Source organism: Geotrypetes seraphini, chromosome 1, assembly GCF_902459505.1.
Source record: "Geotrypetes seraphini chromosome 1, aGeoSer1.1, whole genome shotgun sequence".
Classification (NCBI taxonomy): domain Eukaryota; kingdom Metazoa; phylum Chordata; class Amphibia; order Gymnophiona; family Dermophiidae; genus Geotrypetes; species Geotrypetes seraphini.
In genome coordinates, this window is record NC_047084.1 from 306,133,307 (window position 1) to 306,160,161 (window position 26,855).

General features: G+C 44.2%; 1 protein-coding gene across 4 annotated transcripts in view; it reads right to left on the bottom strand.

The window, feature by feature from the left end:
• LOC117365232 (zinc finger protein 271-like) overlaps positions 1-26,855 on the bottom strand; it is a 38,968-nt gene extending 12,113 nt beyond the window's left edge. The window contains exons 1-2 of one of the 4 annotated variants that reach the window (XM_033955394.1): positions 26,743-26,855; positions 12,892-13,006 (exon numbers count right to left, since the gene is read on the bottom strand). The gene's annotated coding sequence lies outside the window, so the exon portion shown is untranslated. Of the gene's footprint in view, positions 1-12,891; positions 13,007-26,473; positions 26,687-26,742 lie in introns of those variants that run through there. The other 3 variants (XM_033955366.1, XM_033955385.1, XM_033955376.1) reach the window with 3 other exon arrangements.

Here is a 26,855-nt window from a genome sequence, read left to right on the forward strand (position 1 = left end):
GGATATGGGGCGTGTGAAAGGTTTTCTCACTCAAAAGGATTATAAATTTTTAAATCCTTCTAATCCGATCACTCCTAATTTTTATATCTTGCCAAAAATACACAAGACACTGATCAATCCGCCTGGTCGCCCCATTATGTCCTCTAAAGGATCCTTGTTGGAACCTCTGTCTAGATTTGTTGATGAGTTCTTAAAAAATGAAATACCTTTAATTAAGTCTTACATTAAGGATACTCGTGACATTATGAACAAGTTAGAAGACGTCGGTAATGGGCCTTTTCCATTCTTACTGGTAACCCTAGACGTGACCTCCCTGTACACTTCAATACCCCAAGATGAAGCCCTTGACACCATTAGAGAGGTTTTACAGAGAAGAGCTAGCCCTCAACTAATACCTAGTGAGTTTCTATTAACTCTTGCTAGGATTGCCATGAAAGAAAATTATTTTCTATACAATCAACAATATTACAAACAACTTACTGGAGTTGCGATGGGAGCAGTTTTTGCCCCATCAATCGCCAATTTATACATGGCTGAATTTGAACGTAACTGGATAGACCATTCTCCTTTTGAGCCCTATATCTTTAAATGGTATAGATATATAGATGACATCTTAATGTTATGGAGTGGACCAGAAGATGTGCTCACGGGCTTTCTTGAGTGGTTAAATAGTTGTGATTTAAATATCAATTTTACCATGAAACACTCTGTTCGGCAGATTGAATTTTTGGATTTGAAAATTATGCAGAAGGTTGATCATTTTGATTTTGACGTCTTCAGGAAAGCCACTGATAAGAACACTTTTTTAAACTATACAAGTTGTCATCCATCTGGTTTAAAGAGGAATCTTCCTTTTTCTCAAATGTTACGTCCAAAAGGAATTGTTCTGACAATAAAGATTTTGTGCGACAATCGAAACAACTTATGTCTAGATTAGAACATCTTGAAGAAGCGAACAAAAGAGCCAAGTACTATCACAGAGAATGGCTCATGACAGATAATTCGGATTTGAAGAAAATGGATGATCTGTATGATGAGAAAATGACCTGTGTTTTAAAATATTCCAGTAAAGGCAATGAAGTAGCCTCAATTTTAAAGAACAACTGGAGGATTGTTAAAACCAACAAAATCTTTGAAAATGTGGACTTAAGAATTGCATTTTCAAGGGAAAGAAATTTGAAAGAAATATTGACTCCAACTATAAGTGACTCCCACAAAAACAGGAACACACTTTTGCCCTCTGGATTTTATAAATGTGGCAAATGTAGTATTTGTAATATGACTAAATCACAGCAACAATTTGTTAATCCTCATGATGGCAAGAAGTATCAGATTAAAGAATTTTTCATATGTTCTACAGATTTCATCGTGTATGTCATTTCTTGCCCGTGTGAGAAATTATACGTGGGTATGTCTACCAGAATGTTCAGGACTAGGATGATTGAACACAGATCTAACATCAATAACAAAAAGATCAATGCACCTTTAGTGGACCATTGCATATCGTTACAACACAAATTCGAAGATTTAAAATGTTTTATCATCGATAGAGAAAAACAGAACATTAGAGGAGGTGACAGAAAACGAAGACTTTTACAAAGAGAGACACGTTGGATTTTTAAATTAAACACTTTACAACCGATAGGACTGAATGCCTCTGTGGAGTGGACTTCGTTTTTGTAGAAAACATTTTTGAAACATTTTTGAATCATGTATAATGAATCATTTTGAATGAACCTTTGCTTTAAGCTCTTTGATTTTTTAGAGTAGTGGCTCCGCGCATGCGTTACTTAATGAGCTTTGAGTTTGACAACTGTTTAAAAGCGCATGTGCCGGCATTTGCCGAATGCCAGCGCCATTTTGCCTCTTTAACAGAGTGAACCGGCACAGTAAGTGTTTCACCCGAGTGCGATAGAGTTAATACTATTTTAAGACATTTTTAAGGTATTATATTTCTTATTTGGTTTTTTTCTATTAATGCACTGTGTATTATGATTTTTCATTGCAGATTTTGACCCCCGATGAAGCCGCTATTGGCGAAATGGGTCCCCGTAGAGTTTACAGCAAACTGCAATGCTTTCACTCTAAAGTCAAGATAAGTGTGATTTTTGAGTTTCACTGGCACATTTAATTTATTTAATTTAAGTTTCTTTGAGCACTATTTGCTTCTGCTTAGACTGTACTCAATGAATGATACCTCTCCTGCTAACCGGGAAAATAAATCTTTATTGATTCACCCGAGCAGGCATCTGAGAGTCAGTTAAGCACCTGATTGTTCTTTACACGCAAGTCTTGGTTATAGTGATTTATTTGATTTAAGTGACTTGTTTCCATTGATTACTTTTGAGTATTTCACAAAAGAATAGAGCAATGACTGTATTGTTACCCTACAGATCTCCTCAAGCAGGCTTTCAATCTCAGAAGAACCAGCTAACTTCTTTAAACACAGGCCTTAATCCAATGCTCAATAGTGGCCTTGAAGGTTGCTTGGCCTCCATGAGGGCCATGGAACAGAACAAAAAGAGTTGGAAAAGGCAAAATTAAATTTGTCTGCTCCAAGTGGTGAAGCAACATCCTCTGGACATCTAACTTATGTAGTCTCTGAACCGAAAGATCAAAATCCTTCTCCAGAAAGGAGGGTGAACCAACTTCCTGGTTAACATGGTATGGCAAAAACTACCTTAGAAAGAAAAAAGGGAAACTGCACAGATGGATACTGAATCTTCTGAAAAGGAAAGGTACACTGATCAATATAGGGAAATTCAATGCAAAAGTAGGAAGTACACCTGAAGATGCAGTGGTTGGAAAACACGGCATAGGAGAAAGAAATGAAGCTGGTGATAACTTAGTACAGTTTTGCAAAGTGAACCATCAATCATGGATATACATTTCCAACACTACAAACATTGCCAGTACACATGGACCACTCCAAATGGCATGTATCAAAATCAAATTGACTATATCTGCATAGGACAGAGATAGAAATTTGCAGTTTTGACTGCAAGGATTAAACCAGAACTGATTGTGGAGGCGACTACAAGCTTTTGACATGCAAGATCAAGGTAAAGTTTCACAAGAAGATCATTAGAGATCTCCCAAAATACAACATTGAAAATAATCCATCAGACTATTTGATAAAACTAGACAACAGATTTGCCTATCTTGAGACAGGAGATAGAGAGCTTGAAGAGTTATGGCATAACATCAAAACTGTAATTAGTGATGAAGCTATTAAAACAAAACAAAAAAAAAAAAAAATCACTCCAGAAGAGAAAGAAAGCCAAGAAATTGCCTTGTATCTCAGAAGAAACCAGAAAAGTAGCAGAACAAAAAGACAAGCAAAATGTTCTGGTGATAGAGAAAAAGTATCACAAATGAACTGAGTGTTTTAACGTCAAGTTTGGCAAGATAAAGAATGATAACTCAAGGATATTTGTCAGAAAATGGAATCAGTACATGTATAAAAGTCTTTAAGTATCCCCAATCGAGGTTAGAATTTGTGTCGCAACCTCTTATCAGGATGTTAAGAGATTGCAGCAGAAGTTCCAACCTTGATTGAGGGTGCTTAAAGATACCAATGGAATGATATTGAATGATCCAGAAAGCATTAAAAAGAGATAGAAAGAATATTTGGAAAATTTATACAAAAAAGGCAATGAGGATAACATTGGGGAAATTGCACTGGAAGCTGATGCCCAAGAAGAACCAAATATTTTAACAGAAGTCATAGCAACAATTAAAGCTTTATCGAATAACAAGTCACCTGGTATCAACATATTCCAATTGAATTAAACAAAGGCTCAGAAGGTGCTATCATGGCCCTCACTCAACTGTATCAACAGATTTGGAAGGAAAAAACATGGCCAACCAAATGGAGAAGATCTCTGTTCGGCCTTCGATTTGGTGGATCACGAGAAATTGTTACAATGCTTGGATACAATTGGCATCAGAGGAGAGGTATTGAACTGGTTCCGAGGTTTCCATATATCCCGCACCTATCAAGCACGTTTCAATTACAAGCTCTCTAATACCTGGAGCAACCCATCTGGAGTTCCTCAGGGGTCACCACTATCCCCACTGCTCTTTAACATTTACATGTCATCATTAGGTGCACAACTGGCCCAGTGAGGAATAAAATTATTTAGTTACTTAGACGACTTTACAATCATTATCCCATTCGCCACTTCTCTCTCTGAAGCTACCCCCATGGCAACAGAAGTACTAAACTTGATGAAACAATGGATGACTGAATTTAGATTGAAGCTCAATTCAGAAAAAACAAAATTCTTTGTAGCCTCGCCACACCCTCTCGTCACTGAAACATCACTATGCATCAATAAACTCAGTTACCCTATTCCAGTGTTTTTCAACCTTTTTTGGGCAAAGGCACACTTGTTTCATGAAAAAAATCAAGAGGCACACCACCATTAGAAAATGTTAAAAAATTTAACTCTGTGCCTATATTGACTATATATAAAGTAATTCTCTTGAATAGGAATCAAATAAACACAAAGAAAGTATTTTATAATTACTTTATTATGAAATATTAAGTAAACAGAATAGTGAAAAATTATAAAATACTTTATTCAGTGCGAAACCTGGGCCTGTTTGGCTGAACACAAAGCTGATATTCTGGCTGGAATCGAAGAAAGACACACACATAGCTCTTCGTCAACAGCTCTCAGTCTCTCTCTGTATTTGGTTTTTATAGCATACAAAAATAGACAAATATACCCTCCATCCTTTTTATTAAACCACAATAGCAGTTTTTAGCGCAGGGAGCTGCGCTGAATGCCCAGCGCTGCTCTTGACGCTCATAGGCTCCCTGCGCTAAAAACCACTATTGCGGTTTAGAAAAAGGTGACCATATTGTAAAATATAGACAGCAGATATAAATTCAGAACTGTGCATAGTAAGTGAAGGGAAGTTTTCATCTCTGGGAATTTACCCAGTTAACTATTAAGTTATTTGGGCAAATTCCTTTGAAAACTGTGGTAATACTGCCTCCACTTTGCTAAATTTAAAATAAAATCATTTTTCCTACCTTGTCTGGTGATTTCTGGTTGCACTTTCTTCTTCTGACTGTGCATCCAATCTTTCTTCCCTTCTATCAGCCTGTATGCTTTCTCTCCTCCACACCTCATTCCCTCCCCCAACTTTTTCTTCCTCTCTCCCTGACCTTTCTTTCTTTTTTTCTGTTTCTCTTCTTTCCTTCTGTTTCCCTGCCTGCCCCCTTTCTTTCTTTCTCCCTGCCGTTCCCCAAGCCACTGCCGCTGCCATCGGGGAACAGGACCCACCAATGGATAACAGGCCTCAAAGCCGACGCCGACGCATGCTCTCCCTGACGTCAATTCTGCAATCGGAGAGGAAGTTCCGCCCAGCCAGGCAGCGATTGGCTGGCCTGAACTTCCTCTCCGACTGCAGAATTGACGTCGGGGAGAAGACTTATCGGCTCAATAGATTAGATCGCCAAGACAAAGTGAGTCCTGGGTGATCGACTCACTTTGCCCTGGCGAGCTACTGGCGCCCCTGCCTCGGGCCCCCTGTCAGCTCCAGGTCCCTGAATGCAGGACTGGTAGTACTGCTCTGATGGCGGCCCTGCGGCACACCAGGCAACATCTCGCGGCACACTAGTGTGCCGCGGAACAGCGGTTGAAAAACACTACCCTATTCAACCTACAATGAAGGTTCTAAGAGTAATACTTGACAAGGCCTAACCATGAAAGACCAAGTGGACTCATTGGTTAGAATGCGCTTCTTTACTCTCTGGAAGCTTCGGTCCATCAAAGCATACTTTGACGCTTCATCATTCAGAATTCTGATACAATCCCTTATACTAAGCCATCTGGACTACTGTAATATCGCCCAACCGGCAATCTCCCAGAAGAACTTGCAGAGACTACAACTGGTGCAGAACGCAGCGGTTAGGCTGATTTTTGGGTTGAAGAAGTCCGATCACATAACCCCTTACTACTGACTCCTGCACTGGTTGCCAATGGAGGCACGTATGAAGTTTAAGCTGGGATGTTTCAGCTTTAAGGCACTATATGGTTTAGCCTCTAAATATATAACTGACCTCTTCTCCTTCTCAACCAACAATCATAAGAGAAGCTCACACCCGAAGTTCGTCTCCCCACCGGTTAGAGGATGTAAATTTAAAAGACACCATCAACATCTCCTCGCATATCAAGCAGCATCATGGGGCAAAGACCTGGAAAAACTACTTAGGCATTCAAACAATTATGGTGAATTTAGGAAACACCTAAAAACATATCTGTTCTTGAATTACCTAGGTAGCTGATCCGCACAATCTCTCCTACAACAACCGCTCTCATATTCTGTTAGTCACTAACCTCCAACTATATATGTTCTACTCAATTGTAGCATTCTTTTTAATCACTGTAAACCGCATAGAACTTCACGGTCCTGCGATATAAAAACTGCTATTATTATTACCTATACTGAAGAAAGATGAAGCCAAGGACTGTAACAACTGTATTAATTCCATATGCCAGCAAAATATTGCTGAAAATAATACAATGAAGGTTACAATCATATGTTGAGCAAGAACTACCCAAAGTTCAGGCTGGTTTCAGAAAGTTTTAGGAACAAGAGACATTATTGCCAATGTTAGATGGATATTGGAGAAGACAAAGAATACCAAAAGCCCCTATACTTTTGCTTCATCGACTTCAGCAAAGCTTTTGACTATGTGGATCACAATAAACTATGGAGAACTTTAGTGCAAATGGGAATTCCCAAACATAACTCAGCTGATAAAGAGGCTCTATGAAAATCAAGAATCTGCAGTGAGAACTGAATACATCAACAATGATTAGTTCCCAATAAAACATGGCATCAGACATGAATGCATCTTGTCACTTTACCTGTTCAACCTTTACGGCAAAACCATCTTCAGAAAAACAAATTTGGAAGAAAAGAGCATTGGTTTCAAAGTTGGTGGTCAAAATATAAACAACCTGCACTATGCAGATGATTCAATGATCATCACCAGCAGCAAAGAACACATGCTGTTTCTACTGAGAAAAGTCAAAGCCGAAAGTCATAATATGGTCGCTCCTCAAAGAAGGCAAGGAAATAACATTCCAAAAGAAGATTCAGACTTGTCCCTGCACTCAATTTTTCAGTGGTCAATTATGGATGCGAAAGCTGGACACTACAGAAACAAAAGAGAAAGAAGATTTGACTCATTTGAGCTTTGGTGCTGGAGAAGGATTTGATGCATGCTGTGGACTGCCAGAAGAACTAACAAATCAAACTGGCTATGTCACTTGAAGCCCAAATGATGAAGTTACAACTGTCTTATTTTGGTCACACCGTCACAAGAGAGACATCACTGGAGAAGGACATCATGTTTGGGAATAATCGAAGGAACCAAGTGAAGAGGGCAACATGCAATCATTTGGCTGGATACGTTGAAAACAACCATGGGGATTATGCTGGAGGACCTTACCAAACTAGCACAAAACTAATTTCTTTTTAATTTGTTAATTCATCAAGTCGCTAGGACTTAAACACGAGTCGATGGCACCAAACAAGGAAATTACACAATTAAGCACATGCATAATTGAGTGCAATAGAACTTTATAAAATTATATCAATTCTGTGGCAGGCAGTAGGCCCAATGAGATGAAGCCAGATGGACACCACTTGGGGAACTAGGAAGCACAGTTAGAGCAGATAGATATAACTAGCCGTCAACCTCAGCCAATCAGCCTGCTGCAAGAAGGATCAGTACATGATAGTTGCAGTAGACCTACAGAGCATGGAAAAGGGAAAGCAGTAGAATGGGTCTGGACTGGCTGCGCAACCATGATTTTACTGTCTGAAGTCAATGGAGAAGCAATCAGAGTTGCACTGGAGAACCTTTGAGAAGAAAGTAGATGGGCTAACCTACATGGTGCGAGATGCTTGATGGTGAGGGAGAGGGGTTTGAAAAGCCAGTAACACTGGCGAATGGTCTTAGGGGACCAGTGACTGATCAAGAGCTCCAGGGTAGCAAGGTAGCAGCAAGGAGCCAGCAGTAGAGTGAGAGGGAAAGAGAGAGCAGTTGCAAAGAAATGGAGGATCTTTCCCCCCACAACACCACATGCAGCCTTTAGTTACATACATACAGTATATATCTTAATTCATACTGTCGCACAAACACACCCATTCACTTATTTAGAAAACGCTAAGAGACATGGACCCAAACTGCTGTGACAAACCTGTGGCCAGCTTTGTCCCTGTAAGGGATAAAAGCAAAACATGGTCCCTGGTCAGAAGGGCTGACCAGGTTAAAAGTAAAAGTTTGGTTTTGGCTGACTACCCCTCAGACAGTGAGGTAGAGCAGGAGAGGCAGGAACATAAGTACATCCAGCAGAGAGCGCCATCTCAGGACAGGTACCCTAGAAAGCCTGAGAGGACTCTTATTGAGAAGTGGAGTCCTAGGGCTGGAAGGTATGCTCATTACCAGCCTAGGAGAAACCTGAGTTATTTCCCTAGGGATTTACTGCCTAACACAGCTGCTCTGAGGAGAGAGGGGTGGGGCTTTAACCAACATAAAAACAGAGTATGGAATCTCAGTAAGGGGAGCAGGGAAAGCCGGGACGGAGCTGGGGCTAACGAGCTCAGGCAGCGGCAGGAGAGACAGCAGAGCTTGGAGGCAGATGAGGGGAGAAGTCTCTCTCCTCCAGCCCGTAGCAGTGAGGACGTGGAGATGACAGAGGACTACCTCAACTCCACCCCAGAGGCTGCTGAGCAGGCAGAGGCTATGGACATAGCTGAGCCATTGCTGGAAGCTAGCCATTTCCCCACTGACATGGAGGTTAGTTGTTAAGGGGAAGGAAGCAAGGCTGTGATTGTGCTGTCTCCCGTAACCCAAGCTCAGCTGACAGAGATTAGGCGAAGAGCAGGAAAAACCTCTCCGCTACTCTGTATGATTGCCCGAGAGCTTTGTTTGTTCAAAGAACTTTAGCTGCAGGGGTGTGAAAGCTCCGTGGGAAAAACCCAAGTAAAGTTCACAGCTTATATAATGCCTTGCTGTGTTCCTTCGGCCAGGAAGCCCAGCTGATAATAACGAGCTGTGAAGCCTGCTCTGCAAACCTGTCCGTGTCTCAGCTAGGTAAGCTGAAACGTTTAAGAAATTCAGTGCTAGGTTTTGAAGCCGTAATTACTCTGGCTGTAGTCACAAGGTGTGCAAAGTTTGAAAGTTTTATTTTCCTGATAATTTTCATTTGCCTTTTTCCCTGGTGAAGAGGACTGTATTTAAACTGAAAAGTCCAGGGTATTGAACAGTTTGTGGCATTTATAGGCAAGCCATTCTGACAACTGCAAGTTATTTTGTAATTTATAATTTTTGCCATGACATATGGGGGGCTGATGGTATTCAGACCCCCGGGTTCAATAAAGCTCAAGAACATTCTTTTGTAACAAGACTTACCTGTGTGGTCTTCTCTTTATAAGTTACTCTCAGTGTGGCCTGGCAGACTAGGCAGGCGCCTAGGTCTGTTCTACCTGAAAAGCCTTCCTCCAACCTGAGGAGGCCACGCCGACAGGCCAGAACTCAACACACTTAGTCCCTCTGCTGGTTAGAGCAAGGGATAAGTGTGTCACACTGCACATTTGTAGACATCTCCATATATCCTGCACCCATGCAATCCACCTACACCCTCCCCCCTTCAGGCATGGGCAAGCTCTTATATTCTGCTATTACAAAGTTTGAAAATATTCCTCCACCCTCTCAAACATTCCAGACCCAGTTGTTCACTTTCAAACACATACTTGCTGCACTTCTTCGAGGGAATAAACAGGCGGATAGCAAGGGTGACCCAGTCGACATTATATATCTGGACTTTCAGAAGGCGTTCGACAAGGTTCTGCACGAACGACTACTTCGAAAAATTGCGAGCCATGGAATCAAGGGTGAAGTACTTACGTGGATTAAAAATTGGCTGGCAGATAGGAAACAGAGAATGGGGGTAAATGGGCAATACTTGGACTGGAAAAGCATCACCAGTGGAGTGCCACAGGGTTCGATTCTTGGACCCGTGCTCTTCAACATATTTATAAACGATCTGGAAATTGGTATGACAAGTGGGGTGATTAAATTTGCGGACAATACAAAGTTATCCAGAGTAGTGAAGACGCAGGAGGACTACAAAGATCTGCAACGTGACATAAACACGCTCAAGAAATGGGCCGTGACATAGCAAATGAGGTTCAACGTGGATAAGTGTAAGCCGGTGATGCATGTTGGTAACAAAAATCTTATACACGAATACAGGATGTTCGGGGCAGTACTTGGAGAGGCCCCTAGGACAAGAGACTTGGGAGTACTGGCTGACAAGTCAATGAAGCTGTCCGTGCAATGTGTGGCGGCGGCGAAAAAGGCAAATAGAATGCTATGAATGATTAAGAAGGGGATCACAAACAAATCTGAGAAGGTTATCATGCCACTGTACTGGGCCATGGTATGCCCTCACCTGGAATACTGCGTCCAGCACTGGTCACCGTACATGAAGGACACGGTACTACTCGAAAGGGTCCAGAGAAGAGCAATTAAAATGGTAAAGGGGCTGGAGGAGTTGCTGTACAGCGAGAGATTAGAGAAACTGGGTCTCTTTTTCCCTTGAAAAGAGGAGACTGAGAGGGGACATGATAGAAACATTTAAGATACTGAAGGGAATAGACTTAGTAGATAAAGACAGGCTGTTCACCCTTTCCAAAGTAGAGAGAACGAGAGGGCACTCTCTAAAGATAAAAGGGGATAGATTCCAAAAAAATGTAAGGAAGTTCATCTTCACCCAGGGTGGAAAACTGGAACGCTCTTCCGGAGGCTGTTATAGGGGAAGACATCCTCCAGGGATTCAAGACAAAGTTAGAGAAGTTCCTGCTGAACTGGAGCGTAAGCAGGTAGGGCTGGTCTCAGTTAGGGCACTGGTCTTTGACCTGGGGGCCGCCACGGGAGCAGACTGCTGGGCACGATGGACCACTACTCTGACCCAGCAGCGGCAATTCTTATGTTCTTATTAATTGTGTGAACAATAAGAGAATTTACATTTGTATAATTCTGGATTTTCTTGCTACTTAATTCCCTGGGGTATGGTCCTTGCAAGTGGCATCACTGGGTGCAACGCTGTTTTGCCAATGACCACTGGAGGGTGGGAGAGAGGGGGGCACTCTTTACTGGCCAATACCCATAGTTTACAAAGCATTATGGCCCTGATTCTCCAAAAGTGCGTCCCGATTTTAGACAGCTGTAGGCATCCTACAGCTGTCTAATCAGCCAATCGGGATGCACTTTTTAAAAAAAAATGTTCCCCAGGCAGGCCGCCTATATTGAAGGCGAGGCCCGCAAGACACCTAGGCCCTGATTCTGTATAGGACGCCCGGGAGAGGCATCCTATTTAGAATCGGCCTACACTAAACCCCGATTCTGTAACCGGCGTCCATGTTACAGACGCTGGTTAGAGAATCGGGTTAGATTAGACACGGCCCGCTACACTTATCGCGGCAAGGGATCTCTCTGCCGCTATAAGTATAGCGGGCCGCGGCCCCCTGACCGATCGCTGGCAGGAGGGTGCCCAAACCCTCCTGCCAGAAGATGCCCCCCCCGACACTACCAACCCCCCCCCCGACATTACCGATCTCCCTCCCACCCCGACACTACCGATCGCTGGCAGGAGGGTGCCCAATCCCTCCTGCCCGAAGACGCACCCTCCCCCCCCGGCGCTAACAACCCCCAAACCTCCACCCCACCAAACTAACCTTTTTTAAGGCCAGACGGTTCTTGCCCGTCCAGCCATCAGGCCTGCCTCGTCGAAATGAGGCGGGCCCGCCCCTTCCCGGCCCATCCCGCCAAAGCCTAAGGCCTGATTGGCCCAGGCTCTAGAAGCCTGGACCAATCAGGCCTTAGGCATAGCGGGTCCGCCCATCCCCACTTAATCTAAGGCCTTAGTGGGGATGGGCGGACCCGCTATGCCTAAGGCCTGATTGGTCCAGGCTTCTAGAGCCTGGGCCAATCAGGCCTTAGGCTTCGGCGGGATGGGCCGGGAAGGGGCGGGCCCGCCTCATTTCGACGAGGCAGGCCTGACGGCTGGACGGGCAAGAACCGTCTGGCCTTAAAAAAGGTTAGTTTGGTGGGGTGGAGGTTTGGGGGTTGTTAGCGCCAGGGGGGGTGCGTCTTCGGGCAGGAGGGATTGGGCACCCTCCTGCCAGCGATCGATATTGTGGGGGGGGGGGAGGGTGCGTCTTCGGGCAGGAGGGATTGTGCACCCTCCTGCCAGCGATCGGTCAGGGGGCCGCGGCCCGCTATACTTATAGCGGCAGAGAGATCCCTTGCCGCAATAAGTATGGCGGCCGCGTCTACTTACAATGTAGACCAGCATTTTGCTGGCCTACATTTTAGCTTTTCTCCTCTACTAGGGAGACGCGTAGGGCCGCCTAGGTTCGCCTAAGGCCCTTAGGTGAGCTTAGGCATCTTGCGGGTCTCCCTAGGCTCCCGGAGGCGCCTTCAGGCCTGCCTGGGGAGCATTTTTTAAAAAAAAACGTGCATCCCGATTGGCTGATTAGACAGCTGTAGGACACCTACAGCTGCCTAAAATCGTGATGCACTTTGGAGAATCAGGCCCTATGAGTCTAGGTAATGCAGCTCAGGGGAAGAGAACGGGGACTTGTACACTGCCTTTTTGTGGCTTTAGCATTCAAAGCTGACATTCAAAGCGGTGGGCACTGGAGGATTAAGTGACTTGCCCAGGATCACAAGGGTACAGAGACAGCATCTCTACCAGTGAGCCACACCTTCTCTACTGAAGACAGAAGGACTTAACAGGCTATGAGGACAAGGTAAGATGAAATTTTAAGGACATAAAATTTAAATATAGTCCTTACCAGGTGGCCTTTCCATTTTATCATTTTCCTTCATTGTTTCTTTCCAAAGTGTCTTCTAGAAATTTCTACTCCGCTTCAGAGACCAGGCTGCAGTATCATCAGATGAATGAGGCACCTAAAAAAAGATAGTACACACTTAGCACCATCTTTTCAGTAGTTTTTGGGGTGTGGGGTTACAATTCCACCCTTAACAAAAATGTGGTATATACAACAGCCTGAGTGCCAAAGTGCATGGAGCACTGCCAACTCCCCTCCACACACACACACAAGTGGATGTCCTTTCTCCTTTTAGCACAAATTCTTCTTCGGATTCTTTTGATAACCAGAAACTTATGTAGATTGGCACAGCTGGGGAAATATAATTGAATGGTGATTTCTACACTGACAGACACCAGTATCACTCCTAGTTGATCAGTTTCACAATACTGAGTTCTCATCAATTAATTCTGGTGTTTATTCTGAGATACATATAAATAACTGAATTGCATATCCTTTTGGAATGGAACTGTTACTTAAACAGATTTTTAAAAAAGCATCAGACTACATCAAAGACATATTTGAAAACAAAAACATATGTTCTATACAAGTACACAAAATAAAAATAAAACCCTAACAAAGAGCATGAATTTATGCACATTAACCCATGAGCATGAAGAGCTAGGAACTGCAATAACAGTGGAAGATGATTACAGTATTTAATTTTTAAAAAAGAAAATAAAGTGAAAAGTAAGACATTATCCATTACATTATGCTCAGCATACTTTTTTATCAAAAATATTTACTATTATGAATTTCAAAGAGTACAAAATGCTTAAAAGCCACAATAACTGAAAAAAAAATAGTAAATAAGGAATACAGACAAAAACTTAAGAACTAGTATCATTTGAGCTGTAAGCAAATGGTAAATCACAGAAAATAAGAAGAGTCAATAATACAGCTAAATCTTCAACTTTTAAGCATCGAAAGTTTTCCATTTATGGGGAAAGAAGGAATATGGTGTAAAATTATAAAAAGTAATGGTTTTGCATTTTTTGTACAACAGGATTCAATTCCATCACATACATGAAGAAAGACGAGTTATCTTTCCAATGATTGATCACCAATTTCAAAGCTACAGTAATGAGAAAGTCAAATAAAACCTTATTTGCAGATGAAAGATGAGACTATAATGATAATGATTTCCAAATATGCTTTACATTAATATTCTCACAAAATAAATATTTTCTGTAGCTTGTCCTGGCAAATTTTCTGGATGTCTGGTCCCAGGGCCTCTCTGTCATCTTCCATAACTCAATCTATGTACCTTTTACAACATCGAGCACAGTGGACACAAAGGAAATCCACGCTCAGTGATTCATCATCCCCTCATTCATGTTGGTCTTGCAGTAAGATTAATATAGTAACATAGTAGATGACGGCAGATAAAGACCCGAATGGTCCATCCAGTCTGTCCAACCTGATTCAATTTAAATTTTTTAATTTTTTTTCTTCTTCTTAGCTATTTGTGGGCAAGAATCTAAAGCTCTACCCAGTACTGTGCTTGGGTTCCAACTGCCGAAATCTCTGTTAAAACCTACTCCATCCCATCTAAACCCTCCCAGCCATTGAAGCCCTCTCCAGCCCATCCTCCGCCAAATGGCCATATATAGACATAGACGGCAAGTCAATATTCAATATTTAATATTATTTTCTGATTCTAGATCCTCTGTGTTCATCCCACGCTTCTTTGAACTCCTCTCCACCACCTCTCTCAGGAGCGCATTCCAGGCATCCACCACCCTCTCTGTAAAGTAGAATTTCCTAACATTGCTCTTGAATCTACCACCCCTCAACCTCAAATTATGTCCTCTGGTTTTACCATTTTCCTTTCTCTGGAAAAGATTTTGTTCTACGTTAATATCCTTCAAGTATTGAACGTCTGAATCATATCTTCCCTGTCTCCTTTCCTCTAGGGCAGTGATGGGCTAACCTTTTTGAGTCCCGAGTGCCCAAACTGCCGCACAAAACCAAAGAAATTTCCTCAAAGTGCCAGCACGTCAATTAAACCTTAATAACAAGATTTTAGTATCTAAAAACTCTTTATAAAGTTGCCTGAAACTATGTAACATCATTTTTAAAGGTTGGAATCTTTGTATTGTCAAAGAATCAATTTGATTCACAATCCTTTGGTTTTCATTTCAATTTATTGGCAATTTATAATGTTTTAATGATTTCATTCATGGGCCGAATACACACATACTTTTCTCTGTCGCCGCACTCTTTGACCAAAAGATTTGTAAGCCTGCAACCACGTCAAGGTAGACTCTTTCAGCAGCTCCCCTCCCTCCCCCTTACCTTTGTGGCCAAGTCAAAATGATCTACCAACAATAAAATTTTAAAAACACAAAGCACGCTGTACGCAGAGAAAAGTATGTTAATTATCATTTATATTCCGCGGGTTTTCAAAGAGGTCAAGGCAGATGACTTTATGCAATTGTCACCTCAGTAACAACTATACAAAAATAGACAAATATTCCCCCTCCCTTTTTACTAAACCGCGATAGCGGTTTTTAGCGCAGGGACCTGCGCTGATATGCCCCACGCTGCTCTTGAAGCTCATAGGCTCCCTGCGCTAAAAAAACGCTATTGCGGTTTAGTAAAAGGGGGCCATAGTGCAAAATATAGACAGCATTATATAAATTCTCAAAACGGACACATTTTGATCACTAAACTGAAAATAAAATCATTTTCCTACCTTTGGTAATTTCATCAGTCTCTGGTTGCACTTTATTCTTCTGACTGTGCATCAATATTTCTTCCCTTTTTTCAGCTCCTGTATGCTTCCTCTCCTCCAGACCTCATTCCCTCCCCAAACTTTTTCTTTGTTTCACCCTGCCCCCTTATTTCTTTTTCTCTCTCTCCATACCCCCTTTCATTCTGTATGTCTGTCTTTCTCTCTCTCTCCGTGCCCATTTTTCTTTGTTTCACCCAGCCCTCTTTCTTTCTTTTTTTTTTTGGCTCCCTGTCCCCCCTTTCTTTCTTTCTCTTGCCCTCCCCTAGCCACCACCATTGGGGAAATGCTGCCACCGCCACTGGGGAATAGGCTGCCACTGCCGCTATCGGGAACAGGCCGGCGCCGAGTTCGCCCTGCTTCTCTTCCCCCGGGGCCGACCAACTCTCGCCACTCGACGTCAATTCTAACATGGAGAGGACGTTCTGGCCAGCCAGGCAGCAATTGGCTGGCCCAGAACGTCCTCTCCGACATCAGAATTGACGCGGGTGGCGAGAGTTGGTCGGCCCCACAGGGAAAAGCAGGGAGAACTTGGCACCGGCCTGTTCCCAATGGCGGCGGTGGCACTCAAGTGGCTAAAGAGACACAGTTTTCCAGCCTAGGAGAACACTGGAGGGTGGCCAGCTGTGCACCCCTTGGGGCGTAAAACCGGGGCAGACCGCCCCCACCTCCACCTTGGTATGCCACTGTCTGTACCTCACTCCCTCCCTATGACCAAAAATTCTCCTTTCTTCTATTCCCCGTGTACACAACCATCTCTTTCCCTCCCTTCCTCTCTCCCAAGTCCTTGCCTTCTGTGTCCAAAAAACACATTCCCTACCCCCACCTCAGCATCTCTTTCCCTCCCTTCCTCTCTCCCAAGTCCATGCCTTCTGTGTCCAAATAAACCCATTCCCTCCCCCACCTCAGCATCTCTTTCCCTCCCTTCCTCTCTCCCAAGTCCATGCCTTCTGTGTCCAAAAACCCATTCCCTCCCCCACCTCAGCATCTCTTTCCCTCCCTTCCTCTCTCCCAAGTCCATGCCTTCTGTGTCCAAAAACCCATTCCCTCCCCCACCTCAGCGATATATTTCCCTCCCTTCCTCTCTCCCAAGTCCATGCCTTCTGTGGTCCAAAAACCCTATTCCCTCCCCCACCTCAGCATCTCTTTCCCTCCCTTCCTCTCTCCCAAGTTCATGCCTTCTGTGTCCAAAAACCCATTCCCTCCCCCACCTCAGCATCTCTTTTCCCTCCCTTCCTCTCTCCCCAAGTCCATGCCTTCTGTGTGCAAAAACCCATTCCCTCCCCCACCTCAGCATCTATTTCCCTCCTTTCCTCTCTCCAAAGTTCATGCTTTCTATGTCCAAAATACCCATTCCATCCCCCACCTCAGCATCTCTTTCCCTCCCTTCCTCTCTCCCAAGTTCATGCCTTCTGTGTCCAAAAACCCATTCCCTCCCCCAACCTCAGCTATCTCTTTCCCTCCCTTCCTCTCTCCCAAGTCCATGCCTTCTGTGTCCAAAAACCCATTCCCTCCCCCACCTCAGCATCTCTTTCCCTCCCTTCCCCTCTCCCAAGTCCATGCCTTCTGTGTCCAAAAACCCCTTCCCTCCCCCACCTCAGCCTCTATTTCCCTCCCTTCCTCTCCCCAAGTCCATGCCTTCTGTGTCCAAAAACACATTCCCCTCCCCACCTCAGCATCTATTTTCCCTCCCTTCCTCTCTCCCAAGTCCATGCCCTTCTGTGTCCAAAAACCCATTCCTTCCCCCACCTCAGCATCTCTTTCCCTCCCTTCCTCTCTCCCAAGTCCATGCCTTCTGTGTGCAAAAACCCATTCCCTCCCCCACCTCAGCATCTATTTCCCTCCCTTCCTCTCTCCCAAGTCCATGCCTTCTGTGTGCAAAAAACCCATTCCCTCCCCCACCTCAGCATCTATTTCCCTCCTTTCCTCTCTCCAAAGTTCATGCTTTTCTATGTCCAAAAACCCATTCCATCCCCCACCTCAGCATCTCTTTCCCTCCCTTCCTCTCTCCCAAGTTCATGCCTTCTGTGCCCAACACCCATTTCCCTCCCCCACCTCAGCATCTCTTTCCCTCCCTTCCTCTCTCCCAAGTTCATGCCTTCTGTGCCCAAAAACCCATTCCCTCCCCCACCTCAGCATCTCTTTCCCCCCCTTCCTCTCTCCAAGTCCATGCCTTCTGTGTCCAAAAACCCATTCCCTCCCCCACCTCAGCATCTCTTTCCCTCCCTTCCTCTCTCCCAAGTTCATGCCTTCTGTGTCCAAAAACCCATTCCCTCCCCCACATCAGCATCTCTTTCCCTCCCTTCCTCTCTCCCAAGTTATCATGCCTTCTGTGTCCAAAAACCCATTCCCTCCCCCGCCTCAGCATCTATTTCCCTCCCTTCCTTTCTCACAAGTTCATGCCTTGTGTCCAAAACGCACTCCCTTCTCCTTTTGTGTTCCCCGTTTGTCTCCCAGCCCATCTTAGCAACTTTCTCAGCAAAATGTAGCTCAAGCCGCGTAGGCTTGTCTTCTATTTTCCTGCCTAGTCCCGTCCGCGCACACATAGCCGATCGGAAATCTTCCCCGACTTCAGCGCTGACGTCGGGGAAGATTTCCGATCGGGCTGTGTGAGCGCAGGGCAATCGGAGTAGAAGCAAGCCTCGCGGGCTCGAGTTATATTTAACCCCGCGGGTCCCCCATCGTCCCCGTTCAGCTCTCTCTCCTGTGCACCCACCTGGTAGTACTGCCCTGATGGCAGCCCTGCGCGTGCCAGCTGCAAGGCCTTCGCGTGCCATAGGTTTCGCCATCGCTGCTCTAGGGTATACATATTTCAGGGTTTCCAGTCTCTCCTCATATGTCTTCTGGCGCAAGCCTCCTATCATTTTCGTCACCCCTCCTCTGGACCGCCTCAAGTCTTCTTACATCTTTCGCCAGATACGGTCCTCCAAAACGGAACACAATACTCCAAGTGGGGGCCTTACCAATGACCTATACAGGAGCATCAACACCTTCTTCCTTCTACTGGCTACGCCTCTCTTTATACAGCCCAGCATCCTTCTGGCAGGCAGCCACACCGCCTTGTCACACTGATTTTTGCCTTTAGATCTTCGGACACTAATCACCCCAAGGTCCCCTCTCCCCGTCCTTGCATATCAGCTTCTCACCTTCCAGCATATACGGTTCCTTCTAATTATTAATCCCCAAATGCATTACTCTGCATTTCTTTGCATTTGAATTTTAGTTGCCAGGCATTAGACCATTCCTCTAACTTTTGCAGATCCTTTTTCATATTTTCCACTCCCTCTTCGGTGTCTCTGTTACAAATCTTGGTATCATCTGTAAAAAGGCACACTTTTCCTTCTAACCCTTCAGCAATGTCACTCACAAACATATTGAACAGGATCGGCCCCAGCACAGAACCCTGAGGGTCTCCACTACTCACCTTTCCTTCCTCCGAGCGACTTCCATTTAACCACCACCCTCTGGCGTCTGTCCGACAGCCAGTTTCTAACCCAGGTTCACCACTTTGGGTCCTAACTTCAGCCCATTCAAGTTTGTTCAAACAGCCTCCTAAGGCTTTGCTGAAATCTAAGTAAATTACATCTAGCATATGTCCTCGATCCAGTTCTCTGGTCACTCAATCAAAAAATTCTATCAGGTTTTGTTTGGCATAATTTACCTTTTGTAAAGCCATGTTGCCTCGGATCCTGTAACCATTAGATTCAAGGAATACACTATCCTTTCTTTCAGCAACACTTCCATTATTTTTCCAACAACTGAAGTGAGACTCATCGGCCTGTAGTTTCCTGCTTCATCCCTGTGACCACTTTTGTGAATAGGGACCACATCCGCTCTTCTCCAATCCCCAGGAACTACTCCCGTCTCCAGAGATTTGTTGAATTAAGTCTTTAATAGGACTCGCCAGAACCTTGTTCATCTAATATATGAATGTGATAACCTACAAATATTCTGGACATATATACTACTCCATGGCGGAACTCCGCATGGACTGCACAACACAGAATTTTTGCAGAATTGCAGTCACACAGAATTCCCCTTTTCCTGCACAGAATCTCCTTCATCGACTGTATCAGATTCATCTGGTTGTGGTATCATCAGAGATTCCCATATGCTGCCTGCCACTAACCTAGAAGCCCTTCTGCAGCAGAGGAGAGGCTTCTGGTTTAGTGACAGGCAGTGTGTGAGAATCGCTGCCGAAGCCATGACCTGCTAAAGCAAGCCTTACTTAGGGAGCCAGCGCATGGGGAAGGGAAGGGGTGAGAGGAAGGAAAGGTGATGGCACGGAAGGGGAGGGTTGAGAGGAAGGAAAGGTGATGGCACGGAAGGGGAGGGTTGAGAGGAAAGAAAGATGTTGGCACTGGGAGAGGGGAGGGAGATATGCATGATGAGAGGGTGAAATATTGTACATGATAATGAAGGAGAGGAAGGGAATGATGGTGAATGGAGGGGGATAGAGAAGTTTGACCCAGGGCACAAGTTAGGGGGAAAAGAGAGATAGTAGGCAGTGGGAAAGAAACAGAAAAATGTTGGATATGAGGAAGGGAGGAAGGGAGAGAATGCTACATGGGGGAAGGAATGCAAGGGAGGAAGAAATACACAGGAGTGGAGGGGGAGAAAGAGGGAGATGTTGGATCCAGAAGCAGAATGCAGTGATGGGAGAAATGCCTGGCAATGGAAGTAAGGGAAGAGAGTGAGAGAAATGCTGGACCATAGGGAGAGTGCAGGAGGGAAGAGAGAGGGAGATAGGCTATGAGACTGAGGAGGGAAGGAAAAGGGAGCAGATGCTGGGCCTATAAGGATGCGGAAGGAAGACACTGAGGTGGAGGAGTGGCAAGGAAATGGATAAGGAGGATAGATATTACTGAGACAGGAATATGGTAATGAGGATTGAAATGAAAGGGAATAGAAGGCTGAGAAAGGAATGAGATGGGGACTAGGAGAGAAGATGAAAATTTGATAGGTAACTGAAAAGTGAAAAAAGTAGGAGAAGGGAAAGAAAGAGACAGACAATAACTAAAGAGGAATATCAATATGTTGGAGGCATGTGTAGTGAGGGAATAGACAGGAAAGAGGAGAAAAGAAAAATGGATAGCAGCCGCTTAATGGAGAATTAGCAGATAACAGGAAAGCAGAAAAGAGAAACTAGAACCAACATAATGGATAAAATAGTGTCCAGTCAACAAAGATAGCCCCTTTCAGTTTCCTTGATTACCCTAGCGCCAGTTTGCTGCCCACGTCAGCATTGGCGCTCTCTCTGACGTCACTTTCAGCACCCGCACCTAGGAAGTGACATCAAAGAGCGAGCTAACACCAATGTGGGCATGCTACTCGCACCTGAAAAGTTAAAAAGGTATGGGGAACAGACGCCATCGCCCCGAGTGCCTCTCACCCTTACTACGCCACTGTGCATAAGTGCTATTATTCTTTAACCTGGCCACTAGCCTATAAAATTGCCTTTCACATGTTCAGGAAGGTGCTAGAATGTTCCTTAGTTATTATGGAGGCTTTGCAATTACCATGTGATAATTTTGTAAGGGTATGGTTTGTTTGTTTTGAAATTCAAGTGTCCTTCTCCAGTGATCTCTCTCTTCTGGTGGTGTGACCAAAATAAGAATTTGTAACTTCATTATTTGGGCTTCAAGTGTCAAAGCCAGTATGATCTCTTCCAGAATCGATTTGTTAGTTAGTCCATGGCACACCCAAAATCTTTCTCCAGCACCAAAGCTCAACTGAGTCATCTTCTTTCTGTCTTGTTTCCGTAGTGTCCAGCTTTCACATCTGTAACTGACCACTGAGAAAATGAGATTTAAATCCTTTACAACTTCTATTCTATCACCTTCAAGCTCAAAAATCTTCATCATTTTCTGTGTTCATGATCTTCATCTTGTTTATGCTCAGTTCTAATCCCATGTTATGACTTTCATCTTTGCCTTTTCTCAGTAGATACAGCAAGTCTTCTTTGCTGCTGGTGACGAGTGTTGTATCATCTGATAGTGCAGGTTGTTTATATTTTGACCACCAACTTTGTAACCAACGCTCTTTTCTTCCAAATTTTGCTTTTTCTGAACATGGTTTTGCCGTAAAGGTTGAACAGGTAAGGTGACAAGATGCATCCTTGCCCGACACCACATTTTATTGGAAACCAATCAGATACAATAGAAACATATAAATACTTGCGTGGCATAAATGTGAATGAGGTGAGTTGGAAATGGAAAGGAAACTCTGGAATAAGTGGGCATAAGATGATGATGAAAGAGTATAGACTCAGAAGTAACCTCAGAAAATGCTTTTTTCACAGAAAGGGTGATGTAATCATAACTGCAGAGGAGCTCATGGGAAGTTTATGTTGGAAATCTGGAATCTGCACTTATACCAGCCCTGATGAAGACCATCTTGTAGGGTAAAACAGCATAATTCCATCTATTAACTACTGTTACAGCAAGTGTGGTTTCCAAAGTTTCATACACTATTTCAGCTGCCTGTGGACTTTTACTACACTTGTTCCAGAGGGCACTGAATTTTGTCAACATTCTATGGCTTAATATCTTCATTGGCCCCTTCTGAATCAGACACAGCAATCAAGTTCATTGTGTGGGTACTAAAGTGATGGTGAGATGGAAGTGCATACTCGGTTGCTTCTGCGTTTTTTGGTTGTCTAGGATGTCTGCAATGGTTGTGAAGGTCATCACTCCATTGTCAGTTTGTGAGGGCACAACTTGTGTTGGTTCTATAACTTTTGGTTTCTAACTCTGAGAATGCCTTAAAGTTTGATCCGTTGTCAGTAACTGTGCAGAGAACTTTGCCAGTGATACAAAATTTGGAGTGGATCTTTTCGAGTGTGGATGCAATCAGGTTGAAAGTATATCGTCCTTGCAAACGTGAACAAGCCAATGTTGCAGACTTTCATTCAATGTGCTGATCTCGATCCAGTGTATGGTAACTCCAAAAAAGCTTCTGTTGTGGGAGGTCCATATGTCAGTTTTGTGCAGACTTCAGTCACAAGTCACAAGACTTCAGTCACAGACAGCTTATTCTGAAGGTCATCTTACAATACTGGTCCTCAACTTGTCCAGTAAGAGCCTTGCGAGTCCATGGTTTTGCCAACTGACCAACTGAATGAATTCTGGTGACTCGACCACTGAGAAGGCTTGCATGACCCCACTAACAAAATTTGTGACGAAATCATTGACCCTTTTCTGTGATACAATGATGCCCCTGTTACTGTTCCACAAAGAAGCCAAAGTTTGCTGTTTCTTTGGTAGGGAGTCTGATACATCTGGCAAGGTAAGAGAAATGAGTTGAATTGGAGGCTTAATTAGTAAAATAGCACAAATGGAAATTCGTCATCAATTGCTCTGCATGCTTCATAAACAGTAATGCAAAAGTACCTTGTAAATTTTGTTACCGGTAGTAGTTACCAAAATAAAGTAATTAGTTACTCAATTTAGTTCAAGGATCTCAAAGTCCCTCTGTGAGGGCCGCAATCCAGTCGGGTTTTCAGGATTTCCCCAATGAATATGCATTGAAAGCAGTGCATGCACATAGATCTCATGCATATTCATTGGGGGAAATCCTGAAAACCTGACTGGATTGCAATCCTCAAGGAGGGACTTTGAGACCCCTGATTTAGTTGATCTTATCAAAAAGTAACCAGTTACATTGATAGTTACCTATAACATAACTAATTACAGTAGCTAGGGTTACTGTAGCTAGTACTAACCAGCACTGTGGATAACTATGTTTCTCTTTCACAGTACATGGCAGTATATTATAGAACTAGTCTTTAAGCCCGTTACATTAACGGGCGCTAGAGCAGATGTCTGGGTTTTTTTCTTTGTCTCTCTCTCCTTGGACGCTGTCTGTCATTCATTCTGTCTGTGTCTCTCCCTGGCCCCCTTGCCTACCTGTATTTCTCTGTTGCGCCATTGCTGAAGCAGAATGTAAGAATTTCAGGCAAGACTATCTGTATGTGATTTTTGCTACAGATATTTGCCCTGGTGTTATACCTTTTTGACTTCTAAGGTCAGAATAAATACACAATTCTTTCTTGAAGAACTTGGTCTGGGTTGTGGTAACTTGAAACCAGTACTTACCTTGTTTTCTCCCAGGCCTAGGTAGTTACCTAGGGCCAAATAAAAGTCCTGAAGATTCCCCTGTTTATAGGGGACACGCCAGAATAGAAGGTGTGACAACACACCTAAAATTGACAGACATTCAGTCCCAGGTTTCAACCAGCTTGTTTGACATTGCTACCTAGAAGGCTCGCCACATCTAAAAATTAAACATGTCCAAGACTGAGCTCCTTATCTTCAAGTTTATTATACCGCCTAATCAGGCTTCTAGGCAGGGTACATCAATCAATAAAAACAGTCAAGTTAATAAAATAGACATGGTTGGGGGGAACAATTAACCAAACGTTCTCTATTCTAAGAATACCGCCCTCATCCTCCCTGTCTTGTCAACTCGCAACCTTGAGGTAATCTTTGATTCATCTCTGTCCTTCTCTTCACATACCCAACAGACTGCCAAAACTTGCCGTGTCTCTATAATATCGCTAAAATCAGACCCTTCCTTTCTGAGCACACTGCCAAGACCTTCATCACCCCTTGCCTAGACTACTGCAACCTACTTCTCACTGGCCTTCTGCTAAACCATCTCTCTCCACTTTAGTCTGTTCAGAATTCTGCTGCACACCTCATATTCCGTTAGTGTTGCTATACCCACCTTACCCTCTCCTCAAGTCACTTCATTGGCTCTCTGTTTCCACATACAGTTCAAACTCCTCTGTCTGACTTGATACATCAAGCTCCATTACTGGCAGAATTCAAATCCCACTGCTTTGAAGACGCTTTCAATTCCAAACTGCAATCCACCTCCTAAGCACCAATATCTGGGCATAGTGTATTGATGCAGCCAGTGGCGTAGTAAAGGGGTGCAGTCCACCCCGGGCGCCTTCTTTGTGGGGGCACCAGCAGCTGTCCTCCTCTCCATTACTGCCCCCACTACCGCGCACCCCCTTCCCTTCCCCCAGCCCTCTTTAATGTTCCCAGCACAAGCAACCCCAACCTGTTGCTTGCGCCAGCGTCGGCTCTTCCTCTGATGTCATTTCCTGGACCTAAGCCTAAGAAGTGACATCAGAGGACGAGCTAACGTTGGCGTGAGCAGCAAGTTGGGGGGTTGCTGCTCATGCCGGGAATGTTAAAGAGGTATGGGGCAGGGAAATGGTGCACGTAGCAGGGAAGGGGCACCACTGCCCCGTGCACCTCTCACCCTCACTGCGCCACTCTATGCACCTTCTTATCCAGTTTGTCTGTCTTGACAAGATTGTAAGCTCTTCTGAGCAGGGACTGTCACTTCTGTGTTTTGTTGTACAGCGCTGCGTATGTCTAGTAGCACTATAGAAATGACTAGTAGTAGTCATGTCATACTATATTAACCATGCTTTGTAATACTATGTTTGCCATGCTATGTTTTGCCAAACTATACTCACCATATCATGTGGTTTTTTTTAACCATGCTTTATTAGCTATGTTTTGCCATGATATCTTTTACTATACTATGTCTGAGAATGCAGCACCATGGTTGGAGCTGCAGCTTCAGCAGGCCCATGCTGTTCCTTATGATCCTGGACAAATCACCAGCTCTCCCACTGCCCCAGGTACATTAGACAGATTGTGAGCCCAGCAGGACAGAGGGGGAATTATGTTTCTGTACCTGAATAAATTAAACTGTTCTGAGCTCCCCTGGGAGAATGGTACAGAAAACCGACTGAATGAATAGATAGTAACTGCCACTGGGTCAGCGCTACAATATTTTCCTATTTACTTGGAAGGAGCAAAGTTAGAGGCAGACAATCCTGTTCAGCGCCAGCTCTCTGCTTCATTACATGGTCAACGATGACAAGGGGGAAGGCAAACCCAGTCATGCCCAATTCCTCCCTGCTTCAGCAGTCAAGCAAAGAGAATGCATTCATTTGGCCCTGGTTTTTCTCTCCTCTTTAGGTCTAAGGGAAGCAGAGAAGCCTGCTTGTTTCTGATGCCTGCAGGCTTTACTGATTGGACCAGCAGGGAGGAGGCAAAGTCACAGATAGCACTGCCAATCCCAGAAACACAGATGTCATCAATAAAAGACCATTGGTCCATTCAGTCCGCTTATGCCTACATTTTTATTTTGCACTAAGCTACAAACATACACACACACAAATTATGTTCCATGTATAAATGCCATAGTAACTATTGCCGCATACACTCCATTAGCAGGCAAAAATGAGAACGTATAAAGCTAGTTCCTGCACTGACATCAGTAGACAGTTCTTATCCTGTCGGCTCACAAAAGACATCCCGAGCCTAGTAGTCACGTTTATCCTGCAGAAAACAAACAGCAGTTCTCATTTTTACTTGCAACCTGATCTGCTACTGCCCAAGAGTTTACACGGTAAGCATAGGTGCCACAATCCAAAGCAATTTTTAACCAGGGCCATTTAATATCTGCACAGACTGCAGCGTCTAGTCTGGGCGTCACAGTCGCCTCTTTAACAATTACCTTCTCTGCTACGACACTCTCTAAACCCAGCAGGTAATGCGAGATTCGGCTACTCACTTTTTAAGCTACGACTTCACCAGCAAAAACAAACCAACATAAAGACACGCCTTGCTTATACCGGAGGGATGACAGGAGACAGAGAATATTTTATTTAATTTTTTTAAAAAAATTCCGTTTACCCCTAAACGGATTACAGATAAAACAAATCAAGCAATCCACACTCTTTAAACAATTTTAAAACAGACTATTAGCTGTAGTTTATCTTACCTTAACAAGACATACCCATCACATGTGCAATATCTCCGTGGAGAATATCTCTCCCAGACTTGTTGCTTCTCTCCTACCTGGGCAGACAGCTCCTCCAACATGCACTGCCTTTTTTTGCCTTTTCCATGGTGCAGCTGTGGAAGAGCGCCCCCCTTCCTCCGGGACTGACACTGACACTGTGCTGCGGCTGGGCCGGCTCCACTTCCCTCACGCTCTCTGTCCCGGAAGAGGAAGCTCTTTGTTCTCCTCCCCCCCCCCCTCTCTCTTACTCTCCAGTGAGGTTCTCCATGCCTAGACTTCCTCCTGGGACCGTCCAATCGCCGTGTTGCACTCTGACCGCCTCGTCTCTGACAGCTCGCCAGGGGTAGGGGGCGGGGCGAAG